This window comes from Bombus pascuorum, chromosome 1 (assembly GCF_905332965.1).
Source record: "Bombus pascuorum chromosome 1, iyBomPasc1.1, whole genome shotgun sequence".
Lineage (NCBI taxonomy): Eukaryota > Metazoa > Arthropoda > Insecta > Hymenoptera > Apidae > Bombus > Bombus pascuorum.
The window spans coordinates 34604280-34627969 of NC_083488.1; the positions used below are offsets into that span (position 1 = coordinate 34604280).

The window sequence follows — 23690 nt, forward strand, 5'->3', positions numbered from 1 at the left end:
CGAGACGATACTCGTCCCAATATTTCCTTCCTTGGAACGTCAAGCAACGAAACGATCTATGAAAGCTCTACGAAACTACGGATGCGAAGCGAATCGTTCTAAAAATACGACAAAAAATGAGAACAACGAAATTTCGTTCGTTTACCGAAATTCTCTATAATTGCGTGTAAATATCGACTCGTTAGCTACTTTTATCGGCGCATATGCGCATCATTTCGCTCGATACTGGTACCGCCGCCATCGCCTCGTCGGCGCTTCCGTTCCTCAGGCAAATAACATTACTCGACTATTATCGCTCGCAACAAGCAAATTAAGTAGCGAAATCGAATAAATCGAGAACCGAGCAAATACTTCTTTCGTTGAATTACGTCGATCGTGAGATTTACGACGTGGTAAATACCTACTCGAGTCGCACGTTTCTACAATTTTATTTGAAATTTCTTCGGTACGATATTTCGCGGTGTGCAGTTTCGTTCTGTCGGATTACCATTTACACCGTGGACCTGTTTCACGATCTAACAATTTTCCAATTTCATAAATCTTTCGCACGCCTCGATTCCTTCGTATCGAAACCTTTCGCACTGCTTGAAACACGCGAACGCATAACGAAATACTTGTCTTTGTAAAAATAACGAGGGTCCGTTATATATATATAATCCCGGAGATCTGTAACGTCAGAAAATCTGTCGATACGAAGATGCACCCCATTCGTTGTTATTCTTCGCGTATTAACGCGCATATTTTTTCCATATTGCGATCTGCCTCGTTTCATATCGTTTTTATATAAAAGCAAAACTCCGTTTTTCAAGGGGCGTAACACGCCAATTCGTATTCAGGAACATTTTGCGCGGCGACACGCGATACTTTTCGAGAGCGAACGGTTCGACGAAACTGGGACGAATCGGTGGCGGAATATCAAACGTTTATGGCGCGAGATTAAACGAAAATATCGAAGCAAGAGAAGGCTGGAGGAGAGGTAATTACGATGAACGACAGGGTCGTTAAAGCGGAATTATCGTCCGACCTTGGCTCGGAAACCTGCAACGATGTCGAGAAAAATGCCACGTATACGTGCTTGTTTTCATGCACATGGTTTCATTGAAACTACTCGAGCATTTTCATCCTCCCGCCGCTAAAAATAACTACGTATAATCAAGCGTTGTTAATGGCAGTCCGTTCGCTAACTACTAATGCTCGACGAAATTCTGCTGACGGTTGCTCGTTCAACCTCGCCAAAAGTTTTTGTATCTTGCCGATTTAACGATCGGCAAATGCAAGACAATATTTTTTAACGTTTCGGCAATTTGTTCATCACTTTGGGGAAAAATCTTGGATATTTTGCCAAATCGCAACGTCCACCGAGACTCTTGGACGCCTGTCGGAGAGAATCAGACGGCTGTAATTTCGAAGGAACGGGCTAGGTCGTGGTATTCACGACGACCGCGCCGCGCCGCGACCTCGAAATTCCCAGATGCGATGAAATTAGGCGGCGCGGCGCTGGAATTTCTCTGCGGCCTCTCGCGCAACCGCTACATTCACCAGCGTAAACAGCCTCGATCGGGCAACGGCCATTCGTGCGCATTTCGTTTCGTTTGGTCTCGTTTGGTTTCGTTTCGCCTAGTCTTGGCAGGCTCGCGTTGGCTAGGTCGGTCGCTCGGATATTAATCTCTTTGCCAGTTTCCTTTGATGTTTTCCAACGTCCGGACGACTAATCCGATTCGTTAGCGACAGACCGGCCGTCCTCGGCTTAGATAATTAAACGGTTGCCATTTTCCGTCACCACGGATCAGCCTTTCCACCGGACTCCGATCCCTCGAGCTTGTTTTCCCAACGCGAATCGAATTCGCTATTCTTTGTAACGCGCGTCCATTTATCCCTTAAGTGCTCGCTCGTTAAATTTTCCCCGCTAAAGTTGTATCAATAGCAATTTCGTGGAAACAAAGCTTCTTCTACTTTTGTATTTATGACACGAAATGAAACTTTAGCTACGTAATACACGAGAGGTAGACCTTAAGAGGTTAACGGATGATTTATTGCACGTTCATCTGGTGTCGTTAAGTCACTCTATGCATAATAAACGAAAGACAATTACTACGGCACGCATACCCCTGCATACTGATGACCTTTATCATCTTTGCCAATTTCCCAAGTTTCTTGTCCCAAGTATATATCAATGCGAGAAGGATTCAATTTGCTTCAAAAATACGATACGACGAATCTCTGAATTTTCGTTTATACAGAATTACGTCAGACATAAAGGATGCCTGTCCATCCTTGTTTAGAAAATTACGCGCACGGCCTTTCCAACTATGGTTACACGATCGAAACGCAATTGCATCTATGCTCGCTGGTCTGATTTGTATCTCGTGCTAGTTAAAATCCTTGACAAACAGCGAGTTAAACAATAAGAGACTAAAAAGCGTCGACGAGTCGACACGACGGAGCAGTTGCTGTTACTTTTAGAATCCTGCGAGCCCAAGGAAAATTTCCCCTAATGAAACACGCGAGATACGGATGAAGGCACCGGCAGACGGCAAAGAATATTCCAAATAGCAGCTACTTTGGAAACACGAAGGTCACCTTTACTTTCCTAAACCACGTCGCACGACTTTCTTTCGGCAGGTAAGAGTTTCGTAACGTTGCCACAAAGATAAGGTCAGGAATGTACGTTAACGAGGAAACCGCGCGGTCTTTTATATGTTGCCTTTTATACACGAACGTCTATGACACTTTTCGCACGATCTGTGTTTTACCGTTTTCGTAAGTAGCTCTTTTCCACGTATTCACGATGTCTGCTATAATCTCATCGTGTCGAAGAATATCGTAACAGAGACCGCGAAAATGTGCTATCTTTTCCATTTTCCATTTGTCGCGACGTTGGACTTATTGGTTACAAGGGTAGGTTACGGATCGCAAAAAATCGGAAAAAGTCTCCACCGCCAACTCCGTCAAGTATGCCACGTTCGAGTAACCCGATCCAAGCGATAAATTTGGTAATGGATGCGATCGCGGCAATTTTCTGGCATATCCTCACACGGATCATCAGCCTCTTGACCAGTGAATCTTAAGTAGCGTGATTTACGCGACCTTTGCGGTATGTCCCGCGGTCTCGTTCTAGAAATGTTTAAAAGAAGGAGTATGCAGCTGCGGCTAACGAGACCCGTCCAGGGAACGCGAAAGTTTCCGCATTAGCCGGAACTGCGAAAGGAAAACGGGCAAATTACCCAAATCCCACTGGACTGCAGGTGGTCCGGTAAAAAGGAGCAACCAAACGTGCTCCAGCCATAATCTCTTTCTTTCTCTCTCTCTGTGTCGTTTGGACCTGCCCTCTCTATGTTCACAGATGCGGATATTCGTTTAAACGTCCCGATAGATCTCGCGTTCCAAAATCTAATTTTTATGACAAAGATGTTTAAAAGTTTCCGATCGAATCGATCCACGAATAAAGATCACGAATAAAGATTATAGTCAGCCAAGTTGGAATATCGTTCGCACGATAATTACCCCTTTCGAGACTAACGCGACACCTTATTGCACTCGTAGTGCGTTTCAACTTTTACGAATCTTGGAACGAACAACGATTTCGAGTTTCTAACTCGTCGTGTTTACTCCAATTCGAGTAACTAATCGGAACAGAGCTATATACCTGGCTGCGTTTGAATATTTTTAGTTCACACGGTCCTATCTCGGTCGTCGTAATAAGAAATCTCTGGTGAATAATTTCATCGGCGCTGCAGCGACGAAGAAACGAAGAAACGAAGAAACGAAGCAAAGGCATTGAATTAACGACTGACGCGACACTGCGCGGAAAAGGCACGCGATTTTCCTCCGCGTTGAAAAAAGATAAAGAAAAATCGTTCCAGTTTCCTTGATTCGTCCGGTTTTGAAATAACGCCGCGACCCTGAGTTCCCTTTCATGAAAGAAACGCGCGTACCGTATTCATTCTCCGGCTTTATCTCCGCTTCCTCTACCATTTACCTTTTTCTTTCTTTCTTGATCTTTGCGTTTTCCACTCTTTTTTAGCCCCAATTTCGGCTCGCAGCTTGCTTCGAGCCAAGGGACGTTTGAAAAGCGACGCTCGCGAATCGTGCAAACGTCAGGACGCACACGGTTCTACGTATTAATTTCCTCTTTTGGAATTCCGTCGTGCCGCACAACGACCATCGTTACACCCCAAAAACTCTTTTTACTCCGCCAGAGATTTTCGACAGAGCGCTTGTTTCAAGGAGTTATCGTTACGTACACGACCTTCCCACTCGATCGCGATCACCACGTTTGCCCACTAGATAACTTTCTTCTCGTTGCTCTTGCTGGTCGGGACTTCTCCGTAATGCTCGACGATTACTCTGAAATTTAAGTTCGGCCAATACCGTAACGCGTTAGAAATCGTCGTAAATTTGTTTCAAAGCAAAACTTTCTTTTTTTTTACAAAATCAGACAAAAGGCGTTCTTTTAGATTAGTATCGCGATCAACCGAACCGTAAAATATACCGATGAATGAAACGAAACACGAGTGGAAGGTCGTTTTATACGAAAAACGAAAAGTTGGAAAGAATGTAATGGAAATAAATGCAAGGAAGCGGCGTATGACGCGAAATTTCGTATCAAAGAAAGCAAATTTTCAAGATAATGCATCTGCTAGAAGTTATGAATGATTCAGCATATCGCGCGTAACGGAGGGATATTCGATTCTTATGGAAAAGAAACAAAACCATTCATTGATATTCGAAACGTTATTTCCTCGCAGATGTATCGGTTTCTGTATTCCACGAACGTTGTTTTAAACAGATTTTCAAGCAAAGTTCGACGCTCGTTGAGTTCCATCAAATATTTCGAAAAACGAATCGAAAGGTATCATCGGAACTTTTTTAAAACGATATCTGTCTTTACTCGTCGCCGAACGAAGATGCAAATTTCGCTGCGCCTATTACATTATCGATTACTCGCTCAAAGTTAGACGAACGTTTACTCGAGCGTCGGGGAAACGAATGTTTCGTCCGACGTATCGCGTCAAGCATTACCTTAACCTTTTACAGGAAGCGTAACGCTAAATATGGACAAGCTAATATTGGTACAGTAAGGCGAAAAGTTCGCCTACTTTCAACGCTTCGGTTAAGATTTCAATCGATTAGCCAAATCTGGTATCGTTGGTCCTACGTCCCACGTAAATTTCAATTATCAAATTATCCGACAGAAGAATAGAAAATCTATTCTACCAATATATAAAACTATTGACTCCTTAATACTCTCAGAGAATCAATAACAATAATTGCATGGTAGGTAAATAGATTTGGGTGGTGTTGTAAATTATAGGAAACTCTTGCACGCTTCGCACCACGCCCATCGACGACAGACGAAACACATGTTCTATGATAAACGCCCAAGTAACCGCAGTCGTTGATCAATTCCCTGCAATTAAATTCCACTTTCCTTCGATCAGCTGTGCGCACGATTGCCCCTTTTAATTATACCAGCAAACGGCTGCATACCGGGAAACCGATTAAATCGACGGAGGAGATGCGATATACCGATCGTACTTATCATCCATTAATCTTGCCATGGATAACAGACAAACAAGATCCTTCGCAACCAGATTCGTCCGTATCTGTATATTCGACAAGCAAGTTAAAAGCTGAATTAATTTTTACGATGTTTTTGCTTTATATCGTCTGCTCGTATTCGCAGTTTTAGTCGTATTCGAGGCAATTTTTTCACGCGACTATTTTCGCAAGCTCGTTTATCTCCATTCCGTCCGCTTTCTATCTAATTTTATATTTAACTTTTCTCCGTACCGAATTATCTTTTGACGAAGCGATGCCCGCCGGCAAGCACGATCCAGAAAATCTACGTTCAACGACGCTCCGAGAGAGAGAGAGAGAGAGAGAGAGAGAGAGAGAGAGAGAGAGACGGTTTAACGATCTCCGAAAAGAAGCTAAGCAACAAAGTCGAATCGACCAGCGTGAAAACGAGGCAGAACACCACCGTACCGAACAACGCGCTGCTTTCGAAACGCACCGTGAATATTCAAGAAGAACGAAATTTGTTCAGCCAATTACACGCCACTGTCGTTTCTGCTGCCCGTGTCGCGACATTCTTTCACCACCTACGATCGTCAAAGCGAACTCTACGCAAACGAGATTTTGTACTTTCAGCAGCTTGTTCCGCGACAACGTTGCTGCGTCCACGAGCCCTTTACGATATTACTTTCAGCCAACTCGATGCTCCATCGAATATCCATTCCAAGTCCCTTACGCAAAATATATATTTCGTTCTTGCGATATTTGATTCAACGCGAAAACGTAAAAGCCACTTTATCGTAATAACGTATCTAGGATAAAATGTGCTTCAGCGCGAGAGCAATTTATTCGACGCGAACCGACCGACATAAAACTCGTAGCTGCGAAGGATTAAACGCAGCGGAAATATTTTCGACTCTGATATTCCTACTAATAACGAACGAATCAGCCTGTGTACGATACTCGCTGTTATACGCGTGCTTGTATCGCTCGTAATGTTCATCTCGCAGACCGCGAACGTTCCGTGATCGAAGGTGCCGTGAAGTTAACCGCAAACTTGCCAATTTTGCGGTCACGCAACGGTAACTCGACTCGAACTTGGTATCGGAAGCCAGTGCTGCGTTTGAGATGGTTCGTTATCGCAAGTTTACGCGGTAATTTCCACTTCCACCCTTTCGTCCATGGATATCCATGGCTGTCCTAAGTAAACCAGTTTCGCTTCAGCCGAGGCCAATCGAATCAGCTATTCAAAATATAAGCGAATTAAAATGCTTGTTTGCCGATCGTAGTTCTAGATGTAAACGTAGGCGAGTTACGCGGTCTTTAACGACGGCGATTCGTTTATCTCGGCTGTTCCGACGGTACTTATTTTACAGTCCTCATTTCACAAGACGCATTTTATCGCATCCTGCCGCGCTACAGCTATCGAAGAAGCTCTTCTGGACGGAGTTATTCGTGCAAATACTCGGCTGGCCATCGATTCGCCTAGACGGATCTCGGGTCGTAACGACAAACGTCTCGCACGTACGAAACGAGGCTTCCTAGAGGGATCTGCTGCCAAATTTATCGAGCAGTTGAATTTAGGGTGTAATACGTTTTCTTCTTGACTTTACGCCTCTTCCGATAATGCCGACTAAACGGCGATGAAGCAGCCGTTTCCGCCTCTGTACGACTCCATTTCCGCTTTCTGTCGTGACTAGTCTTTTCGCTGCGCTTCGGAAAACCATCGTCGTTATTAACTGTTAATCAATAGCTCATAGCGATATCATATCGAAGAGATTTCGATTTCGAGAGCAGCGGAATTTTCAGCAGCGAGGATCGATGAAATAAAAATGACATCGAAGGCGGAACACGCCAATCGCCAACGGACGTACGAGCGATCTAATCGGCCTCGTAACTTTTAATAGAATTCGGTCGTATTTGTCGCGATACGGATGCAATGCGAAGGAATCCTATCGACCAGCGACTTTGATTCCTCATTGCGTTTATATCGAATCGATGCGCTCGACTCTATACCTCGTCTTGATTACGAAGGCACATCCAAGTACGTTTGGATATCGAGGCGGCAATAACACGATTGTAATTTCTAAGGTTTCCGGGGTTATCCACCCCGTAATTCGAATTCGATCAACACGACGATACGTACGAAATACGTGGTTTTACAACGGAACAAGCAAATCGATAAAATTCTCGACAATGGTCGAGAGATAATCGCCGTGCTGTCGCGAAAATGTCGGCAAAGTAAACACAACCTGCTTCGCGCATTATGACGTAAAAGCTGGAAAGTATATCCTTTTGTGAGATATAATCACGGATCCAAATACGGATTGGATTCAGGATTAAGCGTAGAAGGTAGCCGTTCGCGTGCAACCGACGCTCCGTGTGCCACTGAATTTTTCAATTATTTTAACTTGCTTGCGCGTTAGCTATATTAAAAGTACTCGAGACCGTTTTTACAAAAAGAAACTATAAGAGAGTAACTTTTGCGGGTAAATTCGCGAAAGATCTTACCTCGGTGCGGTATCCAGCGTACAAAATGGAAGTCCGAATCGAACGGAACGCCTGAACCGAGCACGCACCTTTTTCACTTTCACTGGCAGCCGCCTGTATTCCGTGGAAGGCGGTTCGTTCTCGCGAAACACCTCGCTGGAAACAGCGTCGCCTCGTTACCGAACTCTTCGACGATTCCCTTAACGGGATTGCGAGCGCGCAACCGGAAACCAACGGAAACGAAGAGGGATGAAAAATAGGGGACGCGATGGCGCTGAATATTTATAGGGATGCCCTGCATAAACAACGTGACCGGGCGCGATCGCCGTGAAATTATCTCGCCGTTCCGCGATCCTACATTTACATGTCGGAATACAAGATCATTTTGCTCGGACAAACGAGATTTCGATCGTTTCTAGCCAACGGATTGAATTTATGTAATCGTAACTGTTATCCAAAAAGATTGTCAAGAGATAGGATAGAACGAGCACGAGGATACGTTTATTTTCGACTACCGTCGGATTAAAACCAATTACTTTTACAATCGGAGTTGTACGATCTGTTCCTTGGTACGTCGATTTTCATTCGTCCAATCGCTAACGCGTATATATATTTTTATAGCAATATGTTTCTATTACACGCTTGTAACAAAAAAAAAAAAAAAGAAAATGAGAAACGAGAAACGAATCGTGCGCTTTTATAACGCAGAATAACGGAAGAGAAGAGTAAACTCAAGAGAGCAGCATCCAGCGACTTTCCTAAAAATAATTCGCTGCAGAGCGCGGAAGAAGCACAGGCAGGAGACGCAAATATCCTGTAAATAAAGTACAGAGCACTTACAAAATGCTCGGCTGCTTGAAGAAGCATTTTGGACAACTGGGTTCTCGCTTCTTACAAACGAGAACCAGATGTCCCGTATCCTCTGTACATTATTCGCGGCATACGCTAGTCTCTTCTCCCACGGCCATGAATCGCCCGAAGGTCACCGTGCATCGTTTCGTTCAATTTACATTTTCCCTCTACTCCGTCTAACTCGAGCATAAAAAAAGCATTTTATACTTTCTTTAACTCCTTAAAGACCGATAAAATTGTAAAATCTAAACGAAGGAAGATACAAGAAACAGTGGCGAAGAAAATATCAATCTACAATTTACAATCGTAATGTCAGAGAGCAGAGTTCGATCAAGCCAATTAACAGATTGACGGTAAAGGAAACGAGAAAAATACGTTGACGAAACGAAGAGAATAAAAACTTGAGGCCTCGACTCGTCGAAGGCTAACCACGGCGAGAATAAGTCCAGTTATGCAAATTCGGTAGTTTCGGTAAATGCGTCGCGCGATACGCATCTCTGAATGGTAAAATGGAACCGTTTCCCTAGGAAATTTCATGGAAACGAGGAGGAACTGTTCCAGAATCGTATGGACGAGACCCGTGGAAATAACAGTACCGCGCGGTGCACGCAGTGTAAATGCCAAGAGGCGCGTCTTCGACGAGCGTTGCATTCTACCGAGGACTTTTTCTCCACGCACACATATTTAACCTCCGACACGGAGCTTCCACGAATCCTCGATTCGTTCGAATTCCTCTTCGATGAAACCGAACGTTTCGACGCGTTCGTTGCGCGTACAACAAACAAAGGTTGCGATATACGGAATCGCGATTAATAACTGGCAATTACGATTAAATTTAACCGGTCGTGACGCCATAGTAGCGGTAATGGTAAAATCGATTACATTTCTGACGTATTCAAAAAAATTAATCAAAAACACCGCTAAATTAATCTTCCCCGAAAAATTATCCGACCTCTATTCCAACTGTTGCTCGCAATATTTAGGCTAAGTAACTCGTCGTTGAAACATTTTTGGAAAAGAAAGAGAAGATTTCCGTGGACGAATTTCACAACGAAAACCCGCAAAGAAGGGATCCTCGTTACTGGATAATCCCACAACTATGCACATATAATGAAAATCGCTTTATCGCTGGGGATACCGGGGTCAGAGATAGTTGCACGATGCTGCGGTATTCGTCGAAGCCGCTTCGGTTCGGTGACGAAGACTACGCGTGACAGAAATTTCATTTAGGTATTTCGTCACCGCCAGTGTCTACACGTGTTATTTGCACGACGCGACCGTACACCACCGAAAGCGTAGAAGTAGAAGAGTCTCGACGTTAAAAGCACGATTTTTCCTGCGAGGAGTTCGACTCCCGCTGAAAGGCTGGGTGTATCGCGTATTCCGACTTGTTAACGGAACGTCGCTCGGTCTCGTCGGTGCTCGACGGATTTGAATAAAGCTCTCGCGATGGGCAGATCGATCGACGCTCTGCGATCGACGTAGAACGACCGATACTCCTTCGATTGTTTCTGTGCGCGATAAACGAGCAGATTTTTATGAAATTACTCTTGGTACCATTAGAGTTTAAAAATTTAGAACGATAAAATGCGAGGCCGTCGATCTTTTACCAGAGAGCGAGCAAAGAGAAACGTCGGAAAATGCCATCCAAATTAACGTTTTATTTCAGACAAAACCCAGCCGTATTACAAATTTGTCGCTTGCCGCATGTCGGATGGGTAAAGAAACCGGACAAATAGATTTCGCACGAGTTAACCGACACGCAAGAGCCGAGACAAACGGAGACGGTCACTTGGTTGCTTTAAAGAAATAAACAGGATGAATCGGAATAGGAAATTTGATCACCTGCCTTCCTACTCTTCCAACCTCGCACACGCGATATCATTTCTGTTTCTTGTTTCTTTTCTCTATTCTATCCTCAAGAAAATAATTACAAAATTATTAGGTACTCGACGTACGGAACGACCGCTTCCGGCACCATTTTTCTCCCAGTTTTACGCGCTGTGTACTTTGCCGATTACAATCGATCGACGCGACACCAACGTGAAATATCGAGCAACGTGCATTCGCTGGGATTCGAGCGACGAAAACGCAACGTTAATTTCTTTGTCCGTTTTTTCAAAAAAGATCAAACGCTAACGTAAAACATCGATCTGAAAGATGATTTGGAAAAACTAAAGCGCGGTAGTAACGTCGATTCGATGTTTAATCGAGAACAGCTGGAAAATGCAAGTGCAGGATCGTCTCGATCTATTATAGTTTCGTTTAAACGTAGATCACTCGAGTATCATGAAACTAGCACCAGCTATCAAAGTGTCAAATTCTCACGTTATTCGATCCATGTACAATTTAACGAGTCGTTTGTAACGCTATAATCGGAGAAAAATGAAGACAAACCACGTTAATAAATAAAAGAGATAAAAAAACACGAAAAAAGAAACGTGTAACGTATAAACAATTATACGGAGCGATTGAAAAAAATTCTGTCAACGAAGCGAAATAAGGACTGTCGTACAGAGTACAAAGGATTTCGCCGGCACAGAAAAATCGCGCGACAAAAGGTAATACAGAAAGAAAGTCGGAAACACTGACAGCACGTAGAATGATAAAGTATGCCGATAAACGGACGCGAACAATGCGAAACGCGACTGGATCACGCACGGTGGAGAAATCGAAGCGAGGGAGAGAGCGAGGGAGGAGGGCGGGGGGAGAAAGAGAGAACGAAAAGAGTATCGCGAACGTCCGAACCACGCGAGAGTTCCTGCGGAACTGACGGCCACTTCCGTACGATCGTGGAAAAATCACGGGACTACCCCGTGTTTGGTGGGGTAGCAGTCGCACGACCGCAATCCTTCGCGCACCCCCCACGACTACGGAGTACTACGGGAACATGGAACGCGGAATACTATGCGAGCGCCACGCTATCCCTCCGGCTGGATGAATGATCGCCGAAACTAAACGGTTGCCCGGCAATTTCCAAAAACCGACGATTTCAGGCTGATAAGGGATATTTTAGATCGGTCTCCTTTTATTTTATTTCGATTTTGCATCTAGTTTTAACTTCGCTTTTGGTTTGACTTTTGAACAGATCTGACCAATTGCGCGAAAGGGTTAGGAGGATTGATACACACCTGTGGAGGGGACGGAGGAAACGGCGATCGATTCGAACGCGTTTCCGTGCGAGAAAAGTAAGAATCAAGAGCTTCGGCAGGCTGTAAATTCGACCGCCAAATTTGTATCGGGATATATGGAAAAGTTGATCTTGCGTAGTTATAATAGTTGTCTTGCTCGAATATTATATCAAATATCCTCGCTTACCTAGTTTAGATTTTGATCGTTTGTCGCATACACGTAAAACGCGAGTAGATCATATCACGAACAATCTTACCTTGCTTTTTATTTTCCGGACAGTTGGAATTATCGGGATCCATAATAACTTACTTACCTGCAACATAGAAAGAAATTGCACGAATTAGGTTGGAGATGTTACGACGATTCGCTCCGTAGATCTTACCGTGGCATTTAGTATTGTTCGTTACTGTCGTATTAACATCGCTCGATTCGATGTTAGCGTCATTTAATCTTAATATTATCGTCTCGATAGCTCGATAGCTCGATAGATTAACGTCCTTACTATGACGAATGTTTGTAAAATGACAATTTGATGAGTTGAAATTCATCGATTATCCTTTCGAGTAAGTAAACTTCCACGAAATGCGATATTACAAATACATTAGCTTACGTCGCCACGGGCTCGGTGAAGATCTTCAAATATTTAACGTCTTACCATTTTGTTAAACGCACAGAACAATTCTTTCTCATCGATCGATTTCGATACGCTGAAAATCGAATACAGTCAAATAGAATAACCTCTCGGTTGACTCGAATAACGAGTTGACGGTAGAATCAATACTATCGGACGAAGAATTATTACAAAATCGTTACTATTTCAGACTAACCCAAACCCAACATCGTTGGTATTCCGAGTACATCGCGTCTGTTTACGCGAATAAAAAATTTCCAAATATACGAACGACGCGCTAGAAGCGTCACCGACATTCTCAAAATACAATACGCTTTCGTTAGTTTTTCGGGCAGAATTGTTAGATTTAAAAGTAAACACTTAGCGCATATCTGCGAAAATGCGCGATTACGTACCGACATTTTTGAAAGCGTAAAATATCGGATTATATAGGATATTTGTTACGTCAAACCTGCGGCTATCGCACGAAACGTAGTTTCGTAACTCTCTAACGAAACAACCATCGAACCAATTCCTCTCTCGTCAGAGTGACAATCACCCACTTCCACGAGTTCACACGTACAATTCCCATTGCGATCGTTAACTCGACAGACGATCATCTAACCTTGTTGCTCCGGCTGGTCTGACAGCGTCGTACCGCACGCTGAGCTTTCTACGCTGGTTCCTCGGGCTCCTGACGATCTCTCTGCCATCCCTGTGGACCTTCGCACCGCTGCACCCGAATCTTTGCGAGCTCAACGGCTGATAAGTGTCCGTGGCGCAACGACGTATGCAACTGCAGCAGTTCGACATGCCAGAAACTCGCTATCTGCTTCAAGAAATTCGGACGCTCTTCTCTTTCTTCGCGAGCACGTTGACGAGCGACGTGGGCGTTTCTTCGCGAGCTTGCTTCTCGAGAAACCGAAAGACCGATCGTGGTAACATTCACGGATCGACGACCATCCTGAACGAAGCGGGTTCACTTGGATTTCGGTTTTGTTGGCGCGTGTTTCGAGCCAACAGCTACGAATTGCAACGCGAACATGCCGAACTTCCGGATTCCCCGCGATCGGAATCCTGCCGAAGCCACCGTGCACGCTGGAATTTCGAGAAGCGGTTCTTTTTATCTCGCCGACTTCGTTCAATTTCGCGCCCGCTTCTTCCTTCTCAACCATCGACCATCGACTCGTTGGGTCATCGTCGTTCGATCTGCGAAGCGATTGTTCGATTCTCTGGTCTTCTCCTCCTAAAGTTTGGAGTCTACGATTGTCAACTTTCATACGATCGTGAAATAACCGATGACTTCCTGAAAATTGCTTCGGGCACTTATTAAACATCGACGTTCGTGCGTATGCTCGGCGATCGAACGAGTGTCGCATCCATCGACCCGACGTCTTCGTTGTACGGAGATTTAGTGGACGATACAAGCGCGTGAGTGGAGAAGGCGAGAAATTTATGTGCGCCGGATGTCTGTAAGGATTCGTAGCGTTGGTTTTGAAGCGGATACGTTGTACAAACTTTCTAATGTACGGCCATCTCTGGAGTCGGCAAAACTGTGTAGAAACTGTCCGAGGCAACCGCGTACATATAAATCCCCATAATAACAGCACCTCGGTAACGACTTTAAAAATAGACCGGTGACACGGAACGTGGAAATCATCGTGTTGATCGTACGATGTGCTTGGGCAAAATGAAGATATTTCTACGCGATTCCCGTAGTCTTCGTAAACTTCTGTGCATCCGCTGAAAAGTCGATATGGTTGTTAGAGCGGTCGGATAAACAGTTCGATGGGTGAAGCGAGCCGGCAGGTAGGCGATCGAGCGACCCGTTGACGATTTCGTGCACGATCGAAATTCAGAGGGGGACAGGACGCAACGGAGAATCGAGCTGCACGAGACGAAGCGCGGTGCGCGGAACGTGGAGGACGCGAAACAATGTGGATGGCGGCGGACCGGTTGCGTGGCGATCCTCCTCGTGTATTTCAGACACGTACATAGGAAACGTCGTTCCAGCTACGAGCTTTTTATTCCTTCTTTATCTTTCTTCTCGCGCGTTCCATTGCTCCCACCCTGCATCTTCCACGGGACCATCCGCCTCCTTTAATAATTGTTCAACGACTCTTAATATTCGAGCAACGACTGCAACGTCGATTCTACATCGTGTAGTTGGTCTCGTGTCAGAGAACGTGCCGACGAAGCCGATGGTTCGGCCCGAACGACCACACAAACCATTTCTCCATCGATTCCAACGTAACAAGGTATTACGTATCTCGTCCAATTTTCATTAAACCTGCTATTTCGCAAACGTTGTTCGTTTGAGAAACACGAAGGAGAAAACTGATCTTCCGCGGATGCTAAGTCGGAGCATCCGTTCGAAAGAAGCCAAGTAACGACGTAAATTTCAAAAGCGAAACTAACAAAGACGAATAAAAGAGATAAGACGAAGGATAACGTCGGAGACCACAAATCGCAATCCACAGTTGGCAACAAAGTAACCAAACCCGTTTCTTCGACTACGCCACTTGAAACTTGAAACGTTTCCACGTTAATTCCATTCTTCTACTTTTAAAAATGCTCTTTTCGTTAAATTTCGATGAACCTCCGACACGATACACGGTTGTATATCGTTCGATTTAACGCCGATTCGTCTCATCGACGAACGACGCAGATTAATATTCGATGTAATATCTAATCGCACTTGACACTTTAACTCGCAATTCCGATCACTCGCGTTCTAATCGATCGATGCGATATTCGTGCCGTTCCACGTTTCCAACGAGTCTCTCTTTCGCTTTGCTCTTTGCACTGGAATCTATCAATTTAGAACGCGAAGAGAGACAAGACGAAAATTCCGAAACAAAGAGAAAGAAACGGCGAACGTTGGCGGGTGATCGAGTCGCCGAGCTGTTTCGCGGCGGCTGCGGTTCGAACGATACTGGCCGGCACAAGTTCGCGCCGAAAGAAGCGCAGACAACGAAGAAATGGAAGAAGCATCGCGGCGCGGCGTACAGACGAGCAGCGGAGGAGACACACGTGTTCGCGCGTATGTCAGCTGGGGATGTTTGCTCGCGTAGCGCCGCGGCGTCGTCGCGACTCGACCAACGTGTCGTCCTTCGTTTCTGCCAGCACTCCGCGTCACATCGTTTTTCGCTAGACAAAATCGAGATGCTCGACGACTCGAAGAATACATCAAATACAAAAGATGCCCGCATAAACCGCTTTGAACGTGCTTCTTTCTTCGTTTCGTTCGAAGAGAAAGAATCGTTCTTCGCGATATAAAACCATATTGTTGGAAAATGACCGTGACTCGTCCACCTTCTCGCCGCGATTACTCCACCGCTATACTCTTCGCAACTTTACGTTTTTATTTCGCCATTTCGTTTGCTACAGTTTCTTCTGGAAGCAGTCCGAACTTCTTTTGGTCAGATCCGGAATTCTTATTTCCGTTTTGAAGCCGGCTGGTAGCAGCTGCGCAAAGAAGTTGCCAGTTGCGTTCTTGGAAACGGTTTCTACCGTTTCTAGGCGGGGTGCGCGGCGCTGGCGCAACGTACTCGCGTAAAAGGGCTGGTCACCGCGCGAAATCATCTCGCTTCGAATCCATTCGGTCGCGCTTCGAGGAACCCATGGCGATTGGCATCGATCTGTTCGTCGAGCAATTAACCGTACAACCTATAAAGATCTCCGAACGAGAATCCGACATCCAGGGACACCGGGACACGTTAGAATTCCTTCTTCCCTCGAAGGAAACGTTGTTGCCGTTGCCTCGTATAGCTCGCGATTCGTCGCGCAATCCGCTTCGTAAATTTTCCTTCGACGATTCGAGTTCCTATATCGTCAATTTGTGGTGAAAAGTTTACCGTTCCGAGCTGATCGTTTCGCGACATCGCTCGAGCGTGCGCTTGAAATAAAAATTGCGCTTTGTTACAAATATAGCTTGTATTGCGTCCGGTTCGAAGTGGAAGATACGTGGCGAGTATGACTGGATATAACGAAGCAACGGATTAAGATTACTTAAAATACTCGTCGTATCTCGTATTCGCTGCGAATGTGGGCTCGTGGCGAGACGAGCGAGTGGGCCAGTAGATGAAACGCGAAAGAAGGCGAAGCGGTAGGAAGAGCGTCCGGTTGTTGATCCGACCGGTTGGCGAAGCACAGAAGCGCGTGTGTCGAGAGAAAACGCACTCGCCTATCGAGATAGGCCTTCCATAGCCCTCGACCGATCGTAATTAACTCTGTTTTCTCGCGAGACGATCCGTCCGATTCGGCATCCGTAATAAACATTCGATTTCCATAGAAAATTAACGAGTTAAAACGATAGTAATATTTTGACCGTTTTCTTTCGATTTTTCACAACTTGGTGGTGCCCACCACTTTCGAAAACGAAAGATCGATCCGTGTCTCCGTTTCTAATCGGCGCTAGTTTACGCGCAATTTTCCATTATCGTTTCCCCTTTGTGCTCAACGAGAATATCTCGCTTCGGATGCACTTTCGTTTACGAGTTCCGGCGTCGATCCAATTTCCACGATGAATTCGTTGCTGTACAAACGAGTCGAGGAGAAATCTACATAATAACGCGAAACAGACGAAGGAAAGAGAGAAAAAAGGAATAAAATTTCCAAGGAGGTCGCTCGTTAGCACGCCGACGTGCTCTGGGATCTGTTGCGCGATGGTTTACTAATCGACGATTAGTTTGTAAATGTTCATAGTTGTACTATAAAAATCGACGCGCGACAAGCTGTAGGTTATAGACTCGTCGGATAAGTCTGGTAAAAAATATATTGTTATGTGTCGGCTGTTTATGCGATCGTGCTGCCGTTCAAATGCTACAACTACGTCAAAGGTGTGGAGTCGCAATTTCCTCGAAAATCGCTAAAAACATCGAGAAGCGGAGTAACAATCCCATATTACACGGCCGTGTCGTAATGCGTTCTTGCGTATCGTAAATCGCTAATATAACGTCACCCGTTATAGATATTAGAAATTTCCCAGAATCGTACCCATTCGTGGCGAATTTCGCTGGAAATTTCGAATCGACCGTTTGCATTCCGAATGCGTTTTACGCTTCCCTTCGGCTGACTATCACGTTCGTTAATAAAGTACAGCGGTCCGAAGGGCAAGCGTTAGTGAAACGCGTCCGTGCGATCTTGCAACGCTTTCAAAAACATCGACTCGGTGAGGTTACGCTCGATGAAATCTACTCGACTATCCAATTTCACTATATACGATAGTTGCAAAATATTACGATCTTCCTACTTCGCGTAATATCGTCGTCAAAATCTTGAACATATATCGAACAATCGTATCGCGACATTTAACAAATTGATAATTACTCTAGTTGCAAAACGTCAGAATTTTAAATACCAGCTGTTCATTTTTTTCACGTCCGACTTGCAAATACCCTAACTTACGATCTAGATAACGCAAGTCGAAGAACATAACCGGCTAAATTTTAATTAAAGAGACTGCTGGACGGTCCGTGATCAAAGCAAAGGAGTACTCAAACTATTTTTCGTCACGGTCGATACAACGATGGAGTTTGGAAGACTTCTTCTCCAGTCAAACTTCACCAAACTAACAGCTTTGAAAGCAAGTCGGCGAACGAGAAATAAACGCGAAACTAAAACGCATATATCGACAATCTCTGAAACGAAGAAACTTTATTTCGAGCGCCGCAAACATCGCAGATATTACATCAGATATTTCGAAGATCGCAGGGAAATAAGCAAACGAAAAGATAAGAAGGCCGAAGGCTTAAACGCGTTTGCTTGGAAAGGGAGGTGGACGTGGAAAGAAGATACAGGTTAATGACACGAATGTTCTCGACGCGCCGAATCGGTGATCGTGAAAATTGTCAACGAATTATCGTAGAAAAAGTGAAGTTGGAAATCTGGGAGCAAGGTGCATTCACACGGAGACACGTGTTCGCCAGAAGCGCAAGAATCTCACGCCTCGACGATCCAGATGTCTCTTTTTGTCGCTGTTCGACCCTTCGGGGATAGAATCTCGCGAGAATTTCTTCTCCGACGTAACGGCATCGCGCGAAAATGGAGAAAGATATTCCAGCTTACTGCTGAGATCTTTGCCATTTTATCCGATATCTATGCACAGAGCAGACTATTCCGCTCGAAGATTTTCCTGTTTATTCTTCGCAAAAATATTCTTCGTACTTGATAACATTGAACGATGAAACGTTGACAGCAACGATAATCGCGATGCAAAGAGTATCGATACGGTTTACCAAAAGATCGAAGGACTAAAAACTTGCCTGGGGTACAAAGCGAGCGCAAGGTTGTAACGTTTATGGAAGTACGCTCGCGAATCTCGTCTTGGTCGAATCCATTTGGAAACAGGTAAGCGGAGAGACCGAGCGAAACGAGAAACACCATGCTGCACAGCACCGGCCGCTCTATCCGCTATCGATTTTTCTCTAGCGAATCGGCCAACGTCTTATTCTCCCTGAGACTGCCGCGCCGGCAAACATCGTCTTTCGTTCGCTGTTCGATTCGCCTTCTCTGCCAACGCCAGTTGCGATTCATTTTCTTCTTTTCTTAATATCATCGACATTATCTAACGATTTAAGGGGAGAAATTTCGGCGAAAATTTGCCGTCGGTGTACAGTTGTAAATTCGTACAGGTTGCAAATGGAAGGAATCCCGAGACGAAGGAAAGTGGAAGGACGACGAAAAAGCGAAAAGGACAGGAAGGATCGGCTCTCGGACAAACGGACACACCGTATGGACCTACGTATATTCGATGAGCGAGGCCCGTTACGTTGAAAAAGGCAACGCTCTCGTAACTCAACCCGGCGAGAGCAATATCGAAGATGTACGGAGGCGCAGCGCGACAGCACGCTTTCGTATTTCATGCGAAACAGGTGGATATTGCCGTCGATGTATCACCGGGGCGGTTTGCCCGCAGCCGGCCTACGTTATATCCGCAATTTCGATTGCTCGCTATTTATTTTATCGACGCCCCTCTGCCCACTTGCTCCACGTTGAAACAGCTTCCAGCATCTACTCGCGAATTAGCGTGGTAAAAAAATAGAAGGAGCGTGTGCGCGTGAAACAACCGCACCACGACCTTTACCTTTTACTTCGAAAAGGCAAGAAGAATATTTCAACGCGACTATATATCGGAAAGCGATACGGTAAAACGTAAACATCGCATTAAGCGGTCGAGTTATTAAATTACGCTCGTCCCTTTCACCTATCGTGGTAATTTCACGTAGCGGCAACAGCTCGTAGCGGTAACAAAAGGCGCTTCGCGAGGCCCGCAAGATTTAAGATGACCGAGCCTCTCGCGGAAAATTTCACGACTTGCCGTTTACGGGCAAATTACGCGAACGAAATTACTGGCGCACAAACGAGGACGACGAGAGTAAGAGGAGGAAGAAAGGAGCGCTCCGAGCGGGAACAAACAATTATTGCGGCCCCATCCCCGTCGTGGCGCGGTGTCGTCGTTTCCACCGCTTCCACCGCTTCCACCGCTTCCACCGCTTCCACCGCTTCCGTGCAGATATGAGAAGACTAGTGGTCCTCGAGATCGTTGAAAAGCGTCGGCAATCACTCCGGATAGGAAAGGAATCGCCAGAACGATGTAACGCGATACGGAAATGAAAAACGTACAAGGTGATTTTTCACCGGCAGACTGGATATTTTTAATTATTTCGATGTTCGTTGACGGAAAAACAGATTTATTGATAGAGAAACAAAAGTTTGCGAGCAGAGACGTTATAGAAAGCAAATTATAAGCGTTTAACAAGGGTGCAGTTAGAATGTGTCGATTATAATTGCGCTAATCGTGCGGTTGCGCGCAACGAAAATTCCATTTGATCTTTAAATCGAAACGAGTTGTTTTACGCGGAGAACCCATCTATCGGATAGCTAGTTTTCGAACGATAGCGAGAGACGGCGATCGATCGCCATCTTCGTTCTTAGAAGCAGACGGAACTGCGATCTTGCGCGTTGAGTAAACGTACCGTCGCGGGAAAATCGGTTGGAGAATATGCTGGCGTAATGTAAAAGAAAAAGAGAAAAGAAGAGGATACTGAAAGGAAGCGTACTTTGCAGCAAGCATCGATAAGGTGCAACCCGACTTCGGTTAGGGGTCAACTACCCGTTCCTCCACCTGCTCGCTTTAACAGTCCGTTCCAGTCGCTTTCCGCGAGTAGTTGTCACGCGTACAATTGAACCGTCGCGTCGAAGAGAGAGCATGTCGCGAGACTGTCAACGGTCGAACAAAGTCGGGTTTACATCGTCGGGCCGTACCTATGAAAACCACACGCTATTCCCTTTTGTCCGTATGCTCGCTTCTTTCCCTTTTTCTTTCTCGTCTTTCCACCGGTCGCCATCGACTTTATAACAGAATTTTACGAGGTTACGTGACTCGATATAATTCGCAAGAAAATACTTTTCCAATTTCCACGAGATCACGAATATACGAATAAATGATTCAGGCTGCTCGTACGCGAGGATATTGGCCCACGCGATCGGACGGCTCTTGAAAAATTTACTCGAAACGCTCGTGCACGGCATACGTGACGTTGTATCTTTTCGATTTTAACGTTTCTTAAGCTTGGCCTCGTTTAGGATCGAACGAAATGATTTTTGAGAAGAGCGGATCCGAGTCAACGCGGAATTAAGCACGCGAGTCGGTATCAAAGAAGAACGCAAGAACGAACGAACGAAAGGCGAGAGAGAAGAAACACGTATGTATATCACACACCTCGTTTTACCGTCGTCCGAATCGAGGTTCAAAAATTTCAAAGTCTCGTGAAAAATTGATCGGAACGCGAAAAGCTCAGCGAATAAAAGTTTTTTAGGGAAAGAAGATAAAAAAAAATTGAGGAAAAGCTGGTCCGCGCGTTTGCCCGTGTTATCTTGGAACGAGCGCACTCGCGAAAGTGACCGCATTTGTAGCGATTGCGAAACCAAGTCTCTTTCCAGTAGTCGGTACGTCCAAGAGCGAACACTCTGCGACGCTCCAACAGCTGACCGATCGTTCCGTCCAATTCGATTATTTGTCACGTTTCTAGAATCGGAGAAAGATTCGTGTGAAAAACGGCGCGACAATGCGGAGGAATGAACATTTTACCAGCCACTCACTTACGTTTTTATAGCTTATAAGCCGTGATTATCGTTACTTTTATCGCGAATGTTTGTTCGAAATTTTCCTTTATCAAACATTTAACAAAAGGGAAAAGAAAAGTTGTAACTTTGAAGAAACTTTCTTACGTTTTTCTTACGAAAGAAACGAGATGAAATGAAAGTTTCGAACAATTTCGAGCAATTAACACAGTCGTTGAAACACAATTTTCTTGCACGAAAGGCATGGCTATTTTATTCGCAACGAAAGATCGATCGATACAACTTTACTTTCCGGTGACCGAAGGTCCATAATTCTATTTCAATTTTCAAGCTATATTTATCGAGGGAAAAAGCACACCGCTCGCCAACCCCGAAATTCAATCTTGCTTAAACCAATATCGGTTTAACTTGCATCTTCGCAGACTACGAAATCCGTGATTCCATTATTATCACCGGCCAATGAATCGGCGAAATTGCAAACGGTCCATATTGGTTGAATCTTAGGTACATGAAATTCGACTCTGGCTATTCACGATGAGTGCATTCGGCGACGAGCGTCGGACAAGTCGAAGGTTGGCAGAAAAATCTCGGCTCCGGCTGGCTATTGGGCTTTCGCGGCCGGTCACCGCTTTCGATGCTCTTATTTCCGTATTACCGTTCTGAATTAGCGGGGCGGAGAGCGTGTCGCGACGCGTAACCAACTGCATTCGTTCTTTTGTATTACTACACACGCAGAAGGACAGGTTGAAACTGCGAAACGCGCGTGTGCGAACGCTTGAACGCGCGATCGACCAAAGAGCAAGAACGTCGCCGCGGCGAAAGAGGTATGCGCCATGCGCGTAAGCGTAAGCAGAATAAACGCACCGTCGAGAAGAAAGCGAACGGAACGAATGAACGAGAGTAATGGACGTTTCGCGGGGAACACGGATCGACGAGGACTTGCATGGCGTGCTCGAAGCGAAATACCGAGTCGAGCTTGTACCTTGCACGAAAGATGAGTTTCTCTGCAGCTTTTTCTTCTTCCTCTTCTTCCTCTTCTTCCTCTTCGTCTTCCCTTTCGTCTTCCCTTCTTTTTCTTCTTCGGATCGAATGAAATTTATCGCGTAGAATTTGTTCCGTCCGGAACATACATTTCGAAGAACCCAAGACCTCGCGACTCAGAGACGAACGCGCTAGATTAGACGAAGATCGTTTCGATTCATCCGTAATTCGTGCCAGGTGCGTAATTCGAGAAACACTCAAGATTACGTCTCGTTGTCAGCGCTGTCTGAGATCCCTTCGGCTCCGATTAATCGGAAATTAAACGTTTCTGTCGTACGTTGATCGTTAAGACCCCCTTAATCTTAAATCGTGCAAAAATTGCGATCGAGCCCGATCTTTGAACAAAAGTTATCTTTCTTCTCCGTTTCTGACGATATACAGAGCCGATAATTTATTTTACGATTCCATACTTACCGCCTCGCGGATATGACGCAATCAAAATCTTCTCTTCGGAGTTCACATTCTGGTATGATATCAGTTATCGAGAGAAAGAAGAAAAAAGTGGTTATTTTGAAACGACTTTATAAAGATAGCGTTCATTGTATAAAAAGGGGCAATAATCGAAGGTAGTGGCTATTCTAGTCATAGTGCTCTGTTCCGTAAAGTGCACCAAAAAAAAAGTTCATTTTTTATTGAAAGTTCGAGAGCCTTCAACGAACTCGATAGAAAGGGGGGGAAAGGGTTTGTTAATTCGGTTAATTGACGGAAAGAGTTCGAACGTTCAATTTAGCGAATGGTTCGAATAGTTGGAATCGATAGCGCTGTAACGGTGGGTCTCGCTGCGGTAAAAATGTGGAAATAGAAATGTACGAGAACTTGGTCGATACCTATCGCGATAACACCTGCGCTACTCGTCACCAGTGGCCTCTTTGACAGATCCTATTCTCGCAAGTTCCAGTCGTGCCATCAATTTCGACACCTATGCATCCCTTGTTCCAATCTGACGGTATTCCACGTGTCA

At 45.1% G+C, this 23690-nt stretch overlaps 1 protein-coding gene across 2 annotated transcripts in view; it reads right to left on the reverse strand.

Annotated features, from left to right (window-relative positions):
- The window catches only part of LOC132911680 (uncharacterized), a 184934-nt gene that overhangs the window by 157857 nt on the left and 3387 nt on the right, over positions 1 to 23690 (reverse strand). Inside the window, exons 1-2 of one of the 2 annotated variants that reach the window (XM_060968521.1) lie at positions 10705 to 11053; positions 8029 to 8163 (exon numbers count right to left, since the gene is read on the reverse strand). The exons of the other annotated variant lie outside the window; for it this stretch is intronic. The gene's annotated coding sequence lies outside the window, so the exon portion shown is untranslated. Of the gene's footprint in view, positions 1 to 8028; positions 8164 to 10704; positions 11054 to 23690 lie in introns of those variants that run through there. 2 annotated transcript variants of the gene reach the window in all.